Below are 18,437 nucleotides of genomic sequence, written 5' to 3' on the forward strand. Positions count from 1 at the left end.
CCGACCCGCCTTTGGCCCGGCCCGGCTCAGCCCGCCGCCGGCACCCAGCCCGCGGGAGCGCCCGAGCGCCTGGCCCGAGTCCAGGGGGGCCAGGCCGGGGTGCAGCCCCGGGGCCGGGGACCCCCGCCCGCCGCTCCTGTTGCTCACCCCCGAGTTTCCAGCGCGGGGGCACCGGGGCGAGCGGCCGCCCCTCGGCCGGCCCGGGGGACGGAGCCGTGTCACGCAGCCGTGGGGCTGCCCCGTGTTTGAAATGGGAAAAGCGGCGCGCCGAGCCCCGGGGATGGCGGGACCGGAGCCGGGATCCAGCGATCCGCGGCTCCGGGAGCAGCCAAGTGCGGGCAGTGCCCTGTGGCCGGTGCTGGAGCGGGGCAGAGGCACAAAACCGGGCTGGGCTCCTGCCCTGCTGGGCTCTAACGTAGCAAAGGTTGTGCTTGGAGCAGTGGAAGGCTCCGGTGGTGGGTGCTGGTCTCTTGTACCTGGCCCATCCTGGGAAGGGGTGGACAGCTGCACTCTGCTTTCCCTGTGTTCTGGGATGGAGCAGGGAGTGTGAGCAGTGGCAGGGAGGAAGCGTGACTTGGGAGAAAGAAAATAGTTGTAGTATCCATGGAGAATCTTAAAGGGACATGACTGCCAATGCCAGTGTCAAAAAACTTAGTTTCTGGGAAGACACTGTGAGTTTAATTAAACTGAGTTGAGCTGCTTTGTAAGTATTGATTATTTCAGTTGCATTTCACGCAATTTTGTAGCTGTGTAGAGTTAGTGTAGTGGTAGCATCTACTGTCGAGGTTGCTGAAGAATGAAAAACCTTCTCCAGATCACACCACCAATGCAATTATTATTAAACTGTGTCCTGTGTTTGGTGGGATAAATGACATTAATGTCTGAGTTCAGTAACTTTTCCATGTTATTACACTAGTGAAAAAGAAGAGGTGTGAGAGAAGGATCAGTGCAAATTCTTTGGATCCAAAGCAGCTTGGTCTTGCCTAGTGCTATAGCAGGGTTATTTGATGAGTGTTTGTACAGTGTAACCCATCCACCCCTGAAGAAATCACTGGCCACAAGGCAGTGTGCAGGTTGTCTGTCAAAAGGTGCTCTGGCCACGTGAAGAAGTTCTTCCTGTTACAGAATTAGAAGCCAGTTATTCTTTCTTTGTGTTTTTTTTTTTTTCTTTCTGACTCAACTGTGATGACTTTTTGTTGGAAAGCCTGAGAAAACACTCGTAGGGGTGCAGAGGTTTTGAAATGACACGCTAACCCGTGATGCAGCAGGATTTCCTTGTGAGCAGGAGCAGGGGGGCTGATTAATCTGAGAGGATGTAAATTTTACTGGCTGCTCAGTAGAGAGTGTGCAGTTGAAATTCCATGTTGCTGCTGCTGATGGACATGTGGATTTACATCAGTGAGAGTGGGTAGTGGGAACGAAGCTTTTCTGAAGCTGGGGGAACAATTAATGCCAGTTCTGGAGGTTCAGAGCACTTCACCATCTAGAGCCCCTCTGTCCAGAGGACTGCAGTTCACAGCCTCTGGTGTTTCCTAACATTTTACAAAGTGCTGGAGCTGGCTGGTTCACTGAGGGACAGCATTTCTGGCCTGCTGTGGTCCAAAGTTGTGAGGGCAGCTGAAGCCCTGCTGCTGGAGCCGTGTGCCTGGGGTCTCTGAGCTTGGCACCTCCTGTCCCTGGCCACAGCCTGCCCTTCATGTTGTGCAGACTTGTTCGTGACTTCTTCTGCAACTGCTCTGCACCTTTTGAGAGCTGAGAAGGTTTGTGAGCGATATCATAGCTCATATTTGGATGCCATGACAAAATTTGTTTCTTGGGGTAGTCAGAAACTCAACAACTTAATATTTTTCATTAGAAAGAACAAAATGTACCTCGAGTTTGTGCTGGTGACTGTGGAATCTCTTGTTTCTTTCCCTTGGTTGTAAAGACATGCCCTGGTACAAGTTGGCTAAATACTGGTAATTTAAATAACATTTTAATGGGCAAGTGAGCCCATAGAAGTGAAAGGATGCAGTGAGAGAAATCTGAATTGTGATGATTTTCTAAGAAAGTCATCCCTTTTAGTGGGATGAGAACATGCCTTTATGGTAATATTGTGGTTTGTTTTCTGGTAACATGCACAAAAGCCTCTCACACCCTGCTGAGAATCCCAGAGTGCCAGATCTGTAATTACCACAAGACACACTGAAAGAGGCACTGCTGAAGTTGTGCAGGAATGTTAAAGCCAGAATTCAGCTGCAGCACTGCGGGGTGGGTGATCAGCCTCTCTGGGATCTCCCCAAGCTGCATCTTGGGATGAGGCTCTGGCTTCTGGTGCTTGGAGTCAGACCCAGGAGGTGATGCTGAATCTGGTGCCAAGATAAGAAGTGCAATATCTCAATCTGCTGTATTGACTTCAGGACCTAAAATGCCAGCCCACGTCTGCAAGATACTTCCTACTTTCCTCAAAGTTTCGCGGGCTTTCTTGTAGTCACTCTCATTTATCAGTGGAGCTCTGAAACTCCAGTTGCAGATTGTTATCTCTCACTTGCAATGCCACTGTGTCTGCTCATTTGGCTAAAACCAGAAAGGACTAGAATTGGTTCTTGTTCTTGGAGAAGAAAGGGAAATCCTACAAAGTTTTGAATTCATGGGTAGATAATTTTTTGTTGCTTCTACCCACGGCATTCAGGGACATGCAGTATTTTGCTTTTCCATGCTGATGTGGTTTTGGTTTGGGTGATCAATATGTGATCAGAACACACAAACCTATTTCTTTGTTCCCTTAAAAATATGTGGTTTAGAGAGTGTTACTATGACCTCTTGCAACTTTTCAATCTGAAAAACAGTTTCAAAAATAAGTGTTGTTTTGTGAAGGTGCACTGTGATTGTTTTTTAAAGGCAGACCTCACCTTCAGCTTGCTGTAAGAGCTGAAGGGGAGGGACTGCAGAGGGAATCTTGTCCTTAGTTGTGATTTTGTGGCGATGTGCTAATTTAATTTCTGACATGTCCTGTTGGAAGTGTGACTGTAGGCAATGGTTGCAGCACTTGGCAGCTCTTGTGTCATTGAGAGAATACCCAGGAACTCAGGTGCTTTCCCTGTGGTTTGAAGGATCTGTGCTCCTGGCTTTGCCAGCTTTGCCACGTTTCCTCATTTGCATCCCTGCAGGCATTTTATAGTTTGGAAAACGCTTTTAAATAATAACAGTGTGCTTGAGATAGCAGGATGCCTCCTACAGGAGATCCATCAGGGCCCAAAGTGTCACCTGTGTCCTGTTCTGAACTGTAGGTGTGACGTGAACTTGGTAAATTTGGTAACTCTGCCTTAATTTTGGAATATCTGGGGAGAGAATGCCTATTTATAAATGCCTATTTATAAATTCCATATGAAGTACGAGTAGTGCAGATACAAGGTTTTTCATGCCTCCAGGCCCCTGACTTGGTGGGTGCTGCTCTCTGTGCCCACTGGCTGGCCAAAGCTGCCAGCACCCGGTCCCTGAGCTGCTGCTCATCCTGCCCAGAGGGGATTTGGGTCTGAAAAGACACAAAAAGGCTGCACGTGGTGTGGTGGGACAGGTCTCAGCCACAGCTGTCAGCATTATTAGACATGAGAGTGGGAGTGTGTTGTGAGCTCCAGTCACACAGTTATTAATCATTTATTTCAGAATTAGGAGCAGGAGGTGGAATTCTTAAGCCTGTCCCCCTTCAGCTGAAGGGCAGGGTGTTTCAGGTGGTTCCCAAAAGTATTGAAAGCAGCATGAGGGAACATCCAGCCAACTGTGTTCCTTGCTGTGCAAGGTTTCAGCAGCAGATATGTTATTTATTCTATAAATAAATCTAGTGAGTTTATATTCTGTAACTCTACAAATAGCAGGCTTGTATTATATTGGCAGATTAGCTGAATGAAAACAGTGTTGACAGATTGTTCAGCTCATAGGAAAAAGGTATTTCTTTGTAGAGTTACTTAGGGATTATCCTGTGTGTCAGAAATGTTTCTAAGTGTCAACTATTTTTCTACAATAAAATAATAAAAATCAAAACAATTAATCTTGAATACATCTTTATGTACTAAAGCACACCATGTGGAGGTGTTTTTTGAAACCAAAGTCCAAAAACAAGCTGAGTATCTGTTTGCTCTCCCCCACATGAGGGTTTCTCTCTCTCCTTTTAGGGTTAGAATCCCCAGGGACCTGGAAGATACCAACATGTTTGTGTTTATAAGTGGAAAATGAAACTTCATTTGCCAGTGGGTAATGAATTCCACTTTAAGTGCATGCTCGGTGTGCCAGTTTTGCATTGTTAATTTCTAGATCTGTTCATTAAGACCACATGAGCTGGTTGCTGCCAGTGGAATTGCTCAAGATGGTTGAGCTGCTCTGCCAGGCTGCTTCAGCTGAAGGGCTCTGTGTCCCCACAGCTGTGCAGCTCTCCCTTCCTTTGTGCTGCTGCTGCCTTGACCTTCCCTGGGGCTGAATTCCCCACCTGGCAAACTGCTCTGCCTGGCAGGGAGGCTTTTCTGCTCACTGCGTGGATCCAGCCAGGCTGTCAGTCAGGAGTGGATACAGGTGATGCAAGGCCAGTGGCAGGAATACATCTGGAGAAAAATGGTCCTGGAGATGGGGATCCTTCAGATGAGAGGTTCAGGCTGGCTCAGCCTGTGCTGGGTGTGGATGTTCAGCTTGGAGCCCCTTGCTGTGAGCACGGCTGGGATTCTGTGGGTGCCTCTCACCCCTGGCTGCCCCCTGCCAGCCCTGCTCCCTGCAGCCTGTGCTTGCTCTTCCTTCCTGGGGCTGCTGCTGCCCTGCCAGAGCAGCCTGGTGCCATCAGCACTCTGTTCTAGCTGGAGGAGTGTCCCAGTGTGGCCTGCAGCTCACGCTCACGGTGTCAGGCGTTGCTTGGGTTGGAAGGGACCTTGCAGATCCTCTCAGGGACACCTCGTGCTCCAAGCCCTGCGCTCCTTGGACTCCCCTGGGGCCCTGCTGTGGTGGCAGAGATGGCCACTTGGTTTGCTCTTTGTCTCCTGTCTCTTCACCAGGTAACCTGTCCATGCAAGGTCTCTTGTTGCCATGGCACCTTAATTTCTTTAAGGGCCTTTTCTGAAGAATCTTGTTAAATGTCTCTTGGAAATTAAAGCAACCTTTGTCAAGTACAGTCCGCTGGCGTAAGGGAGGGCCTTGTGAGAATGATTTGTGGAACTTAACTTTCTTATGTAAAAGGAAGGTTGATTTCCCTGTCTGAATGCTGTAGTTTATTTAGTTGCCTGCAGATCTATTTTCTAGAATGGTTTCTACTAAATTAGGCTCACTAGACTGTAACATCAGTGTTAGGTGAGAGAGTAAACATAACTATAGATTATGTTCAAGGGTAAGCACTGATTCAAGCAATAGAATTTTATTTTGAAGTCTGGTTTTTTTGTACTTCTCTTATGTGGCTTCTTTGGTGTCTGATAGTTTTGTTTTTCCCACATCCTTACTTTAATAGGACATTGCTTGTGGGAGAGGAATTAAGCATCTCTCTTCTAAGAAATGAATATTTTTAATGATAGAGAGGTGCTTACATATTTTGGGATCTCTGTTTTCCTGAGCTCAGTGGAAATCGGGCCATGCACTGATAATTACTGATAGTGGAGATGGAGAAAAGGACAGAGAAGGAATATACACAGAGCACTCTCCTGTGGGCCTGTTCCTGTTGGCTACTGGCTTAAACAAACCCAAACAAATGGTTGCAGTGATACTGTAAAATAAATACTGTAGCACAGGGAGTGCGAGTCAGCAGTGCACAGACCATCCCTGCACACGGAGCTGGGACTGGAGGGGCTGCCTCCTTTGGCTGCCCCCAGACTGTGCTCAGCCATCTGTAACCTTTGTGCCCTGCTGCACACAGCGCTCTGGCAATGGCAGAGAGTGGAGAAGGAGGGAAGCTCTTCCCCAGCCTTGGCCACAGCTTTGGGTACTTTGCCCTTTGAGTCTCAGAGCCTGGCTTGTTTATTCTTCACCTCCTTTCAGTTCCATGATCCCAGTGTTTCCCTTAGGCTCTTTGATGCTTTTTCTATTTTAGCACTAGCTGATTGTTCTGCTTGTATTCACATAAATCAAATAGAATTCACCTATAATGTGTCCTTTCCCATCCCTCTGAGAAGGGTCAGTATAGCTGATCAGAAGAAATGGCATCATTTTTCTGGGTTTGTGCATCTCTTTTGCTTCCCAAGTCAGAGGAGTGATTTTATTTTTCCTTTTTTCTTTTCCTTTTTTTTAATATCTTTTGTTTCTTTAAGCTCCATTTGCAACAGTTTTCTCTGACAAAGCAGTAAGATGAAACTGAAATTTAATTCCTGTTTCAAAATGGTCTAGGGAAGTTTTGAATACTAATTATTGTGCTGTTGTAAAAGGTACTGGACATGCTCAGAACCTGGAGAGGTGTGTTTCCATATTGAGCTGTTACACTGAATTTTCTTCCTAAAAGCAACCAGAGAAGCTGTTTTTGCTTTGCAAGAGAAAGTTTTTACACACTTAAGTTCATGTTGGTGGAAATGTAAAGCACCAGCATCAAGGACAGAAAGCACTGATGTGGGGGCTTAGGTAAATCCTATTGCCTGAGCAGGTAATGAATTGGGAATTTCTTGTCTTGGAGGTAAATGTTTGTGAGTGCCAGAGCCATTAGAGCTGGGAGGACAAGCCTTTCCATTGGTATGCCTGACTTTTCTGATTTCTCATTGCTAGTTGTTGTTTCAGAGCTGTTGGTGTCCTGGTGGAAAGCTGAGAAGGAAAGACAAGGGCTGAGAGATAAGGCTGAGGGATAAGAACCGAGGGAAGCAAAGTGTCACATTTGAGGGGTGGAGTTGCCATTTGTAGCTGCCATTATTTCCTGGACATTTTGTTTCCCCAAGTCAAGTGTATTGTTACAAAACTGCTAAGGCTTGAATGTATATCCTTTTCTGAACTTCCAGAATGTTTTCTTGGTGATCTCTACCGTTGAGGATTGCCAGGCCTTTTGCAAGAGTGTGCCATTCATCAGCATCATCCGCAGCATTTGTGCAGGACTTGGAGCCCCTGTGCCATGGCAGGAGGTGCCCACCAGCATTTTCTGCACTAAATTCTGGGCTATTGGCAGGGCATGTCACTGATGGAGTTTTATTGTGAAATGCACAGCTGAGAATAACCTTTCACATCTTCCTCGCCCATAAATTTTTTGGCAGTCAGCTCCTTTGTTGTCTGTCCCTCAAACAACTTCCTTGACCTAAAGCCATGCTTTGATAACACCCCCATCCAGGGCTGAGCTATTGTGTCTGCCTCTGTCCTGGAGGCCACGTGTTGCTGCTCTTTGTAGCTCGTGCTTGCATTCATGCCCATGTCAAAAGAGAATGACTTTGTGTGGCAGTGGTCACAAAAAGCATTCAGCGTGAGGGACAGTCAGCTCTGATTTGTAGTTCCCCAGTTCTGATCTCTTCACCCACAGGCCTGGTAAATGACAAGCAGCAGCACTGTGAAGTGTCACAGAGTGCCACTGCAGTAATTCTGCTGCTGGAACCCTGAGCCTGTGTGCAGGTTCACTGGCAGAAGTGAGCCTGACACAGGGAAGAGCTGGCGTGGAACAATTACTTAATTAAAGAGCATGGGAATGGACAAAATCAGTGACTTCCAGCTCTTTAGGAGAAATAAATTCAGGGGGAGCTCTGTGCACCAAAGGAGGTGTCAGGGGTGAGAGGAACAGGTTGTTCCTGTGTGTGGTGGGGCAGCTGGTAGAGAGAGTGGTGTTGTGCAAAGTGACTGCAGCTCCTGCAGCTCCTCAAGTGGCTTGTTTTATATATGTATATAAGAAAGGTGTCCATTTTCATCTCTGGACAAGCTGTTGCTGGTGTGCCAGGCTCTTTGAGGGAAGACCCAAGAGCAGCAGGGGGGTCTTGAGGCAGTGGAGGAGCTGTCCTGCCCTTCCTGTGGCTCCTGCATCTGATCTTGCAGTCAGAGCTCCCTGAAATGGGGCCTGGGATGGGAAGACAAAAAGCTGTGGGGAAGGAAGAGAAGAACATGCTGCTTGAAGGTTAGAATAGATCTGAATATCATCTTACATTCACCACACTCGCCTATTAATAGCCAACAAAGAACAAAAAATTAATACACAGGGCAGCCTCATTTGTATTATTTTTCCTTAGCTGTAAGCTCAGGCAGTTTGGGACTTGGTTGCTGGGGATTTTTTTTAATCCCCAAGGGGAATGTTGGTTTTTCCATTGTTATAGATGGTTCAGATGAGCACGCCTGTGGTTGAGATGGGTTTTGTTAGGCAGTTACTCCCATCTAATTTCAAATAACCCATGCCTTTGACAAATCAACTGTCTGGACTGGAAATTCCTGTGTTAAGTTTTTAGCTGCAGATTGGTTACTTTTGTGGTGTTCCAACAAAATGTATTCAAATTGATTTTTGAATATGAGATTAAGGTGGGGTGTTCTTTTGGTTTTTGTTTGGTTCTGTGTTCTTGTTTTTTAGTGAGTTTTTTGGGGTTTTTTTTCTGTTTGTTTGGTTTTTTTGGTTTGGGTTGGTTGGTTGTTTTTTTGGTTTGTTTTTTTAGGTGTGGTAAATATATCTTCTAAGGACTTGGGTAATTCCTGCAGAGGTTTCATGCTTTTATGGTAAAGGCCGGTGGCTTTAATGAGATCGTTGTTTCTCAGTTGTTTAAAAAAAATCCACATTGCTTGATCATTTTATAATTGTCTGCAAAATAGTGAGTGGCAGCTTTGACTCGGATATCTCTTTCTGGCAGATTTTGTGGTTGTGCAGGTTTTGCATAGGAGCATTTAGTCTGTGTCACACAGAGAGTAACCTTCACTGCATAGTTCCAGCTCTGGGAAAGGCAGGAGTCTAAAACACATCAGGCAGCCACTTGTGAACAGAAACCATTCCTGAACAGCAGACTGTGGGAGGCATAACTCCCCAGGTTTGGAACCAGGCTTTGATTTTTTGGTCTCTGGCCATAAAGTTGCCAAAAGGTGTTGTTTTTTTGGTTTGGTTTTTTAGGTGTGGTAAATATATCTTCTAAGGACTTGGGTAATTCCTGCTGAGTTTTCATGCTTTTATGGTAAAGGCCGGTGGCTTTAATGAGATCGTTGTTTCTCAGTTGTTTAAAAAAAATCCACATTGCTTGATCATTTTATAATTGTCTGCAAAATAGTGAGTGGCAGCTTTGACTCGGATATCTCTTTCTGGCAGATTTTGTGGTTGTGCAGGTTTTGCATAGGAGCATTTAGTCTGTGTCACACAGAGAGTAACCTTCACTGCATAGTTCCAGCTCTGGGAAAGGCAGGAGTCTAAAACACATCAGGCAGCCACTTGTGAACAGAAACCATTCCTGAACAGCAGACTGTGGGAGGCATAACTCCCCAGGTTTGGAACCAGGCTTTGATTTTTTGGTCTCTGGCCATAAAGTTGCCAAAAGGTGGATCTTGTCAGTCAGGTGTCTTTTGTGCTGTATCCTTGTTTGCTCTGAAGCAGGCAAGTTACTGAGGGCTCAGATAAGGAACGAATGTTCTTCCTAACTTTGTTTAGGAGAGGACATGTATTTTGGATGAAATCTCCCAGAGGAACTTGAACAGATACCGGATGGGGAGATCAGTAAACCCAGCAGGATATAACAACATCGTGTGCTTGGGCAGTTGAGAATGTCACAGTGGAATAAAAAATAAGGGAGCAAAATCATGTGCTTTTAAACTGGCCAAGAGCTGACTGGTGGTGTTGAGGTCAGAGCTGTTGGTGCTGCTGCATTCTGAGGGTGCAGTTACAGTGCAGGCACAGTTTGAGGTGATTGGGATGGGCTGAGCCCCATCCCCAGTGGGCACAGCTGTGAGCAGCAGGTGAGCAGCACTGACAGCAATGAGCCATGGAGTGCCCAGGGCACTGACCAACCACCAAAGGGAGCAGAGGGCACACAGGTGCAGGGCATCAGCATGAGGGGATAAAAGGCTGGGCTAAAGAACAGGAAGGACAGATGCTTGCAGCCTTCTGGGGTGATCTGATGCTACTGTGTATGGGCAGACCTCTGAGGCCTTCTGATGTTGGTAAGGTGTTACTGTGTGTGGGGGAATGCTTAAAGCTTTCTGAAGTTGTATGGTGACACTCTGTGTATCGTGGCCTTCTCAACTGTGACATGTGCTGACAACAGTGTCTCAGTGTGGCTGTGATCCCAGGTGGAAGATTCCTGTCTTGGGGGCTCGTCGGTCACTTTGTTGTGTCAGTGTCCATGCTCTCAACACTGGAACCCAGTGGCTCTAATACTATTTTATCCTATTAATTTTAAATGTCCTGATCATGTGTGATGGGAAAAATTAACACCACCCTGCCCCCATCATGTTCTTTTCCTTGCAGTATTTTTTCCTTATCCTGCAGCTGATAAGAATTGTTCCTGTATTACTAGCAGAGATTTAACCTTGAAGTATGATTTCTTGAAGACCACTACCCAAAATGTTGTAGTGGTTAATGGTTTCCTAAAATATCTGCTCTGCAGTCCTCTATCCCTGGCTTTCAAGTAGGAGTTTTCTATTATTTAGTCCTATAATTATTCTCCTTTAAGAACAGTAGGTCACTTTTGAAAAACTGCAAAGTGTTCATCACTTATATGTCTCCATCCTCTAACTGGAATGTGCTGTGTTGTGAGAATAGATGCTAGAAAGGCTTTTACTGTTGTGGTTTTATTTAATGAAAGAACTTGTATTGGAGTGTGTTTTTCTCTAATTATTTTATTTGAAATTTTTTCACTGATTTGTTTTGTGCATTGCTGGAATCCCTAGGGTCACAACTCTTAAGTCCAAAATCATCTTGCTTTTACAGCCATTAAGGGATATTAAAGCTGTAGACCTCTGTGCACTCTTGTGTTTTACTGGAACAATGGACTCGTTCTAGGATGGTTATTTATTTACTTTCACTTTTGTGAATCTTCTGGGCTTTCTTTGTTCCCAAAAGAACACAGAACGAAAAAAAAACCCAACAATGGAGAGAGAGCTTGAGTTAATAATCCCTTTGTCTTGGGGTTCAACAATTTACAGTGTTCCTGACAGCTGCTTGTCTAATCTCTTAGTTGCTGAAAATTTCACTGCATTTCCTAAGCAACTTACTCTGGTGCTGTATATTCTTACTGCCTGGTTTGTTTCCAGTGTTTAACTGACATATTTTGCAGTTAAGTTTTGGGTTTTATTTTGTCGTAGTGAACTGTTTCTGGTGTACTCAATATCCATGAGCTGCCTTTTTTTTTTTCCTCCTTGAGCTCTAACACAAACTACATCTTTGAGTTTCTCAGTGTTTCCTTCTGCCTCTGGTTTTCTTGTCCTCGGACCCAGCTTACAGCTTTATAGACTCTCTTCTGTCAGTTCATATCTCAAAGTCTGGGCCCCCAAACTGGGCACTGTGTTCTGATGCTGATGATTTAGTGGTTCAAGGTGGATTGTTCTTCATTCATTCATTTTTTTATTTATTGTGACGAGCTCTTCACAAGAGTCCCTTGCTCTTCCCTCATCCTTTCACTTGTTATTAAGTATGGAAGGCTTTGCAGGCCATCCCGGGGGCTGAGAATCTGCCTTAGCCTGTGCTTGGGTGTCTGGGGTCACTCTAGATTGCTGTCACCCTTGTCACAAGGGGAGGGTGGCACCCACATGGGGAGCGATTGTCCCTGGTGAAACAAAGGGGATTGGCCTGTGACAGGCCAGCTTCCCCGTGTGGCTAGCACGGGCTGCAGCCCAAACACAGGGTCAGTCCTTGGCTGAGGTGGCCCCAGAGGGGAGCCCAGGCTCTCCCCTGGCTCCTGGCAAGGAGCAGGAGCAGCTCTGGCTGATGCTGCTGGCTGATGCAGTTGTCTGTGCTGTCATTTCATTAGCTGCAGTCTTCAATATTCATGAAGAGCACTGAAGAAAGAGGCTGCCTTGTTTGTTCAGCATCAAGCTGCTGGAAGCATACATGGAACATTGGTTTCTCCACATCCTTTGATTTCAAATGCTGCTTTTTTGTTATTATAAAATGGTACAAGTCATCATGCCGACTTTGACAATACAGAAAGAAGACTTGGATTTGTTTGGGCTTTCTTTTTTGTGGTAAAAGTATAATAGCAGCTGTAAGAGGAACCACTGGGAAAGAAAATTAAAATATGCTAAAAAAGTTAAAAGAGGATGCATTTAATGTGAATGTAATCTGTGTGTTTCAGAGACTTGCCCTAAAATTTTCCTAGGAAACATCTGTCTTCCAGCATGGACAGCATTTGCAGCTTTTGTTTCTTCCAAACTCTAGGTACATTTTTGTACCCAGCAGAGATGTTTTAAGCTTTGAAACCAGTCTCCTAGTTATGACATCATTAACAACATTTATTTATTGTCTGTTTGTATCCTGGATTCCTCATATCATAGCATTTGTTTCCTATCACTTTATAATTTTTAGGGAATAGCTTCAGACAGATCTGCTTTGGTGCTCTACTGTTTTAAGTGCATTATGATTTGAAACCTGGATTTCACTCCTTGTTTGCTTATTTTGAAACTGCCTTTTGCTGTGTTTTACAAGCTAATTTGTCATTGGGCTGTACTGGTAGAGGTAGGGTGAAAATTAAAAATTGATTAATTTATAAGTAAATAAATTGAACTAGGTTGTGCTTTCTAGGCTTTACTGGATTTTGTTCACTTAGTAACATTATCTTGATAAACATACCTAACTTCTTTTTAGTGCTCTTTTATCCTCAGTTAGTGCTTTCCCACCTCTTTTAGGTGGCAGGCTATCACCTTTGCTGCCCTCCTGTCACCCCGAGTGTCTCCTTTTGACTGATGAGCCTCTGTCCCCTGACCACTGTGGCTGCTTCCTCCAGGGACAGCTTGGCTCCTGTGGAGCTCAGGGTCGTGTGCCTGGCTGGAGCCAGGGGAGGGGACAAGAGCCCCTGCAGGTCTGGGCCAAACCGGGGGTGCTGTGTGTCCCTTGGCAGTGCCAGTGCCAGCTGCCTTTGCCAGCTCAGCAGCACCGCTGTGTTGTACAGTGTTTGGAGACCCTCAGAGGGAGCCTGGCAGCCTTCAGTAGCTGTTTTGTCAGCAGGTGAACGGGACTCTGAGTAGCAGAAGAATGCAGGGGACAGTGAGGAGCCTGCCTTTGGTGGCCCGTGGCCTCCCTGTGCTGCTGCCCTGCTGCCCCTGTGCAGTCTCAGAGCACTTTGTGCTGATGGAGCTGGGGCACTGGGCTGCCCTGCAGGAGCAGGTGATGCTCTGCTTCTGTGCTCGTGTGCCTCCCAGCCTGATGGAGAGGAGAGGGCTTTGTGGTGTGGGTGGGCATTTTACTGGGTGGGGCAGCCCAGAGTACAGCAGGAAATGAGACAGTGTCCAGGAGCCTGGCTGGTTCTCTGGGAATATGGCTTTCTTCCCTTTGTTGCAGCTGGGATGCAGGCCATCAGCACTTTATTCTTCCAGGGTACCTCCCAGGGAAGCTCATCTCCTTGATTGCATCACTTACCAATATATCTCCTTTTTTAATAGACTAGGAAGAGCCTTGACATCAATCTCTTACTTTCCCTTCTAATAACCCTCAAAAATCCAAGGGAAAAAAAAAACTCAACTGATCTCACATCTCTTGAGAGTTTGGCACTGCGTATGAGGAGCTTGAGCTTTAAATGTTTAAATCAAAATCCATTCAGTCTTAGGATGTTTTTCTCTCTGCTTTCATCCATGTAGTGCACAATTCTACAGGTTTCTCTTCTGATTTGTTTTCTGTAGACTGCAGTACTTTTAAGAATCCTTTCCCTGATCAAGCTCCAGAACTGTTTTCCTGCCCCTCCTCTTCACAGTGGCTGTATCAAAGTTCTTGGTTAACAGACTCAATAGTTTAGTGTTAAAACAAGAAAAAGTTTGTGCTGTTTTATCACAACCTTGTAACTATTGCTTATCTGAAATTAAAGTGAGCAATTAAAAAAAACCCCACTATAACATACAAAACCAGCAGCCAGTGGGGTGGGGGAAGCTAAACAACTAAATATGGGGTATAACAACTCAAGATAGAATTTCTTCCTTTTCACAGCCAAGAACCACATGGTTGGGTGTCAGGAGCAGGAATCTCACCAGCTACTGACAGTGGTTTGTCCATAAAATCATTTTGGCTTAGGAACTTTCAGATGTTCAAGATTCATTTTCCCCTGTAACTTGGGGATTCTGCTCAGAAAACAGGTGACAGGCTTCAAGAGTTCATTTCAATCTTTACCTTGCTCTTGTAATGTCAGTTGTTGACTTAAGGAAACTGTCTTATGTTTGCAAGTCAGTATTTAATTATTGTGCTGATTGTTTTCTCTCCCATTTCCCTGTAATGGGGTTTAATTTTATCCAAGTCTTCATCAGTCTGGGAGTTTGCAAACAGATTAGAAATGAAACGGTACAGCAGAGAACAAGCAATAATAAATACCCTTATAAATGTTAATTTTTAAATAATAAAAAGCTGTAAAACATCTCCTGTTAAAAATTATACTTTCAAATATGTTCTGGATACCCTTTTTCTAGTGAACTGAAATCTCACTGTCTTCTTTCTTCTTCCTTTGGCATTTAATCTCATAACCCATTCTCAGAGATTATTCTGGTGCTTTAGTAAGGTCAGCAGCTACTCCTAATGACAGCCTTTTTTCAAATGTGGCTGCCAAATTGCATTATTGTGTCAGAGAAATATCTTCTGTCTGCAAAGGACACATGGACACTCCTGCTACAGAAACACTAGCTGTTCCATCTCTGCTCACTGTGTTTATGTATCATGCTCCCTTCTCTGAGGAATAATTGAAAACTTGTGGAAGAGGCTTCTGTGCCCATTGGTAAGGAGCTCATGAAACTTTTTATAGCTCAAAAGACAAAATTTTCTCAGCATTGCCCTAGGAATTCTGGAGAGATGTTTTTAGCTTCAGTGTGGGAAATTTTGCTGAAACTAACAACTGTCTTATTTTGCATTCTGTTAACATGCCCAGTCTGTCTGGAACTGCAGGATGGCTGTATTGACTGCAGTTCATATGTGAACCAAACATACAATAATATTTTTATAACATAAATAATATTCTTTATAGCATATATACAGTATATAAAACAATTAAAGCATGAAAGTGTTGAAGAGTTCCCTGCGTTCTGACTGCAAAGGAAGGTGTGAGGTTTGGGGGTGCTCAGGGCTGGGTTTCTCTGCTGCTGTAGGTTCAGAGCTGGCACTGAAACAGGCTGTTCTTTAAGGGTGCAGTACCCACAGGTTCTGTCTGATGTGATGTTCAGGCTCTGGGTTATCTCACATCTTCTCATGGTGCTCTGTCTACAAGGTCACGTCCTTCTTACGGTTCTGGTTTTGAATGGTGCCTACAGAAGTAAGAACTTATGGACAGGATTTGGCTTAATTTTTTTTGGTTTTTTTTTAATTGAAGACTATAAGAAGAAAAACCCACAGGCATGAAAACCTCAAACACATTCAAGGGCAGAGTTTTTGCTCCACATACTGATTTGGAGTTACCTGTGAATTATCTGAGTTCTGTATTCAGGACTTTCTGTGCTTAGGAAGGATGTGTGATTTTCAGCAGATATATTTTAGGGTGCTGAACACCTGCTGTAAGTGCACAGTGAAGTCCAAGTTTCAGCCTGCAGGTAAGACAGGTGCCTTCCATAGCAAATGCACAAGTAATTCCCCATGTTCCTGCAAAACAGGAACAAGCCTAAAAGCATTAGCTAAAAAAGGTAGTCAGCTCCCTTTTCTCTCCTTGGCAGTATTAAGACCAGAGCCTTTTTGATAAAGAAGTGTAAAAATCGGTGCTGGGAATCACACCAGAGTTGCAGGGCTTTTGGAGCTCCCATTCCTCTTGTGTTTCCTCTTTGAGCCAGGTTGGGAAGGGCAGTTAGCAATCCTGCAGGGATGTGCTCCTTCCCAAGTGCCTGGGGGCCTGGGACACACCGAGAATGTGTTTTGCTGTAGATTTTACAAATGCACATTAAAGCAGTGCATCCTGCTTGAAACCCATTATTCAGAAAGCTACGTGTGACAGAGACAGGAGAACATGGTAATCACAGCAGAGCAGGCCAGGCTGAGGTGAAGCAGGAGAGGTGGGATTGCTCTCTTCTCTTGGTCATGGGCTGGAAATCGATTAGTGTTGGACGTGAAGAATGTAATTAATGATGAAAAGAGCCACTGGCAATTTGGAGTGTGTTGAACATGAGCTGTGTAATGCAGTAGGGACGTGAGCTCAACCACTTTAAATGGGAGAACCTGTCATATCTGTAATATTAAAAATCTGTCTTAGTACTAGAAAACTGAAGTGTTAGAGTACTCAGTAATTTATAGTATTTAGCATTAAAAATCTGAACGAGCTAATTATGGGTATTAAAATGGCTGCAATAAAATTTGGACATTGAAAGTTCATATAAGCTCTAAGCAGTAATTAAGGATGCTATTTTAATATATAAAATTAAGGTTGAGCAAAGAAAAATCCTCATACAGCTCACAAGTGAAAGTGTAGAAAGAAAAATCTGGTTTTAAATTCTTATTGTCTCTTACTCGATTTGGTTGAATAACTAAGAAACATGGAACTAGACTATTCTCATACGTAGTATAATTTGAGATATTCCCATGTCCTTACTAAAATTGGAGAACATAGTCCTTTGCATGTTTAACTAATTTTATACTTCAGTTGATATGGGATTAGAGACTAAGATGTGAATTTTTTGTCTACTTTCTATTTTCTGGGATTTTTCTATTTTAGAGCTTCTGAGATCACAGTTGAAATAAAAGCTATACTTTTATGCCTAATCAAGCAGCTTCGTCGTTTATAGCTGGTGAAATATTTTTGGCACTCTTTTCTCAGTCTGACCTTGCTGGGCTACTACTGCTGGGAGAGCAGCATCTCCCTGAAGAAAAGAAGGGAAGCTCTGCTTTCAGCTGGCTCTGGATGACCCTTTTGGTGCTGGAGCCTCCTCATGGAGGAGTCAGAGAAAATCGAAGCTAACTCCTTATCCCCCTGCAGGCCTTTGGATAAGCTCAAACTGTAGCCAAGAAATGGGAAAAAGCTGTTTGGGAAGAAGATACAAAGTCTCACCAGAAGCTCAGCAGAGGTGTAATGGATTATCTGAATAGTGAGTTGTCACCTGGAATGGCACTTTTCCAAAAGAGATTTACATTACTTGTGTTCTTGAGCCATCCACGCTCTCCCTTCCAGACAGGTAATGGTACATCAGTGACACTGAGCTGGATTCAGTGCATTGCTCAGTTACACTGGGTGGGATCAAGTAAATAGAGTGGGGCCTTTCAGTTTGCCACCAACTTGTTTTTAACTGCTTTCCACTGGGGATAATCAGGATCACCAAGATGTGCCCCTTTCTGCTAAAATTTTGGTGGTGTTTCTTGAGACATGGTTTTGCCATTCATAGTTTGGGCCATGGCAGGTTTGAAGGTTCAGGCTAAATCCTTTGGGACAGGGAGACCTCTCTGGGAGAGCTCACTTTTAAACTATGGTTTTTGATGAGTAATCTTTGTTCATTGATGCCTGTGTTTGTTGATGAGTAATCTTTGATTAGCCTCAGTGTCATTTACTCCTAATGAACATCACTGCCTTTTTCTAGGACTACAGGAGGATTTGTGTTGAATTCTAGTTGTTCCAGGCTCTATGCCTCCCCTAAATGGACTTTTGAGCATGTCCAGTCACTCTTTTTGAAACCCAAAATAGAATTACTACCTTGTGTGTTTGCTGAATAAATAATTCTGGAAATGTTTCCATTTGCTCCTTTTCTCTAAGTTTTATACTCACTGCATTTTCCTTAAGAAATATTTCTGAAAAATATTTAGTTGGCTTTTCCTCAAATCAGAAAATGCTTGTTCCTCTTACATCTAGCTGTTGAGGTGGATGGATATTACCTTGACCACTGGACTGAATTCTCTATGAAACAGTGGCAGGGCTCTGAGAGCACTCCTTCTGAGCTGTAATTATGTGTTCTTCAGCACTTCTCTTAGCAGGACCCTGATCAATACAGTACTTCATAATTTCTCAGGTTCTACTCTGATTTAGAGAGGACGTCAGGATTAATGTGTTCAAATTATTCTCTGGAAGCAATCATGCTGTTAGTTCATTCAGCAGACAAAATCAGCTTGACCTGGACCAGGAAGCTGCCTCTCATCCTAAACCCTTATCATAATTCACTAAACCCTCTGCATTCATTGATGTTGCCTGTTCATACTTTTTATACTATCAGAGAAATCATTAGCAGCTTCCTCTTCTCTCAGATTATGGTATGGTTTCTTAGCAGCCACATATCAGTCAGTCAAAGTATTTTTTTTTTGCCTGTATCACCTCCTTTCCCTAATTCTTGAGCCTTTCTTTCCCCCACTAAAAAATAAAGAAGTAAAAAAAACAGCAACTCACAAGGGCAAAATGCTGAGCATTAAGTCCTGTGCTACTAAAGTTCTGGGATTAAGAGTTTTTTAACTGCTGAATTCTGGAAGATTTTTGAAGCAAACC

At 44.2% G+C, this 18,437-nt stretch overlaps 2 protein-coding genes across 4 annotated transcripts in view; one reads left to right on the forward strand and one right to left on the reverse strand.

Annotated features, from left to right (window-relative positions):
• Positions 1-1,744, reverse strand: part of SLC35G2 (solute carrier family 35 member G2) — a 9,202-nt gene extending 7,458 nt beyond the window's left edge. Inside the window, exon 1 of the mRNA XM_039696896.1 lies at positions 477-1,744. The gene's annotated coding sequence lies outside the window, so the exon portion shown is untranslated. The remainder of the gene's footprint in view (positions 1-476) is intronic.
• An 8,221-nt stretch (positions 1,745-9,965) lies between these two features.
• Positions 9,966-18,437, forward strand: part of STAG1 (stromal antigen 1) — a 149,031-nt gene continuing 140,559 nt past the window's right edge. For 2 of the 3 annotated variants that reach the window (XM_039696878.1, XM_039696881.1), the window contains exon 1: positions 9,966-10,026. The gene's annotated coding sequence lies outside the window, so the exon portion shown is untranslated. Of the gene's footprint in view, positions 10,027-17,020; positions 17,146-18,437 lie in introns of those variants that run through there. The other variant, XM_039696879.1, reaches the window with a different exon arrangement.

The sequence above is a fragment of the Passer montanus genome, unplaced genomic scaffold (assembly GCF_014805655.1).
Source record: "Passer montanus isolate IOZ18808 unplaced genomic scaffold, ASM1480565v1 scaffold115, whole genome shotgun sequence".
In the NCBI taxonomy this organism is placed as follows: Eukaryota; Metazoa; Chordata; class Aves; order Passeriformes; family Passeridae; genus Passer; species Passer montanus.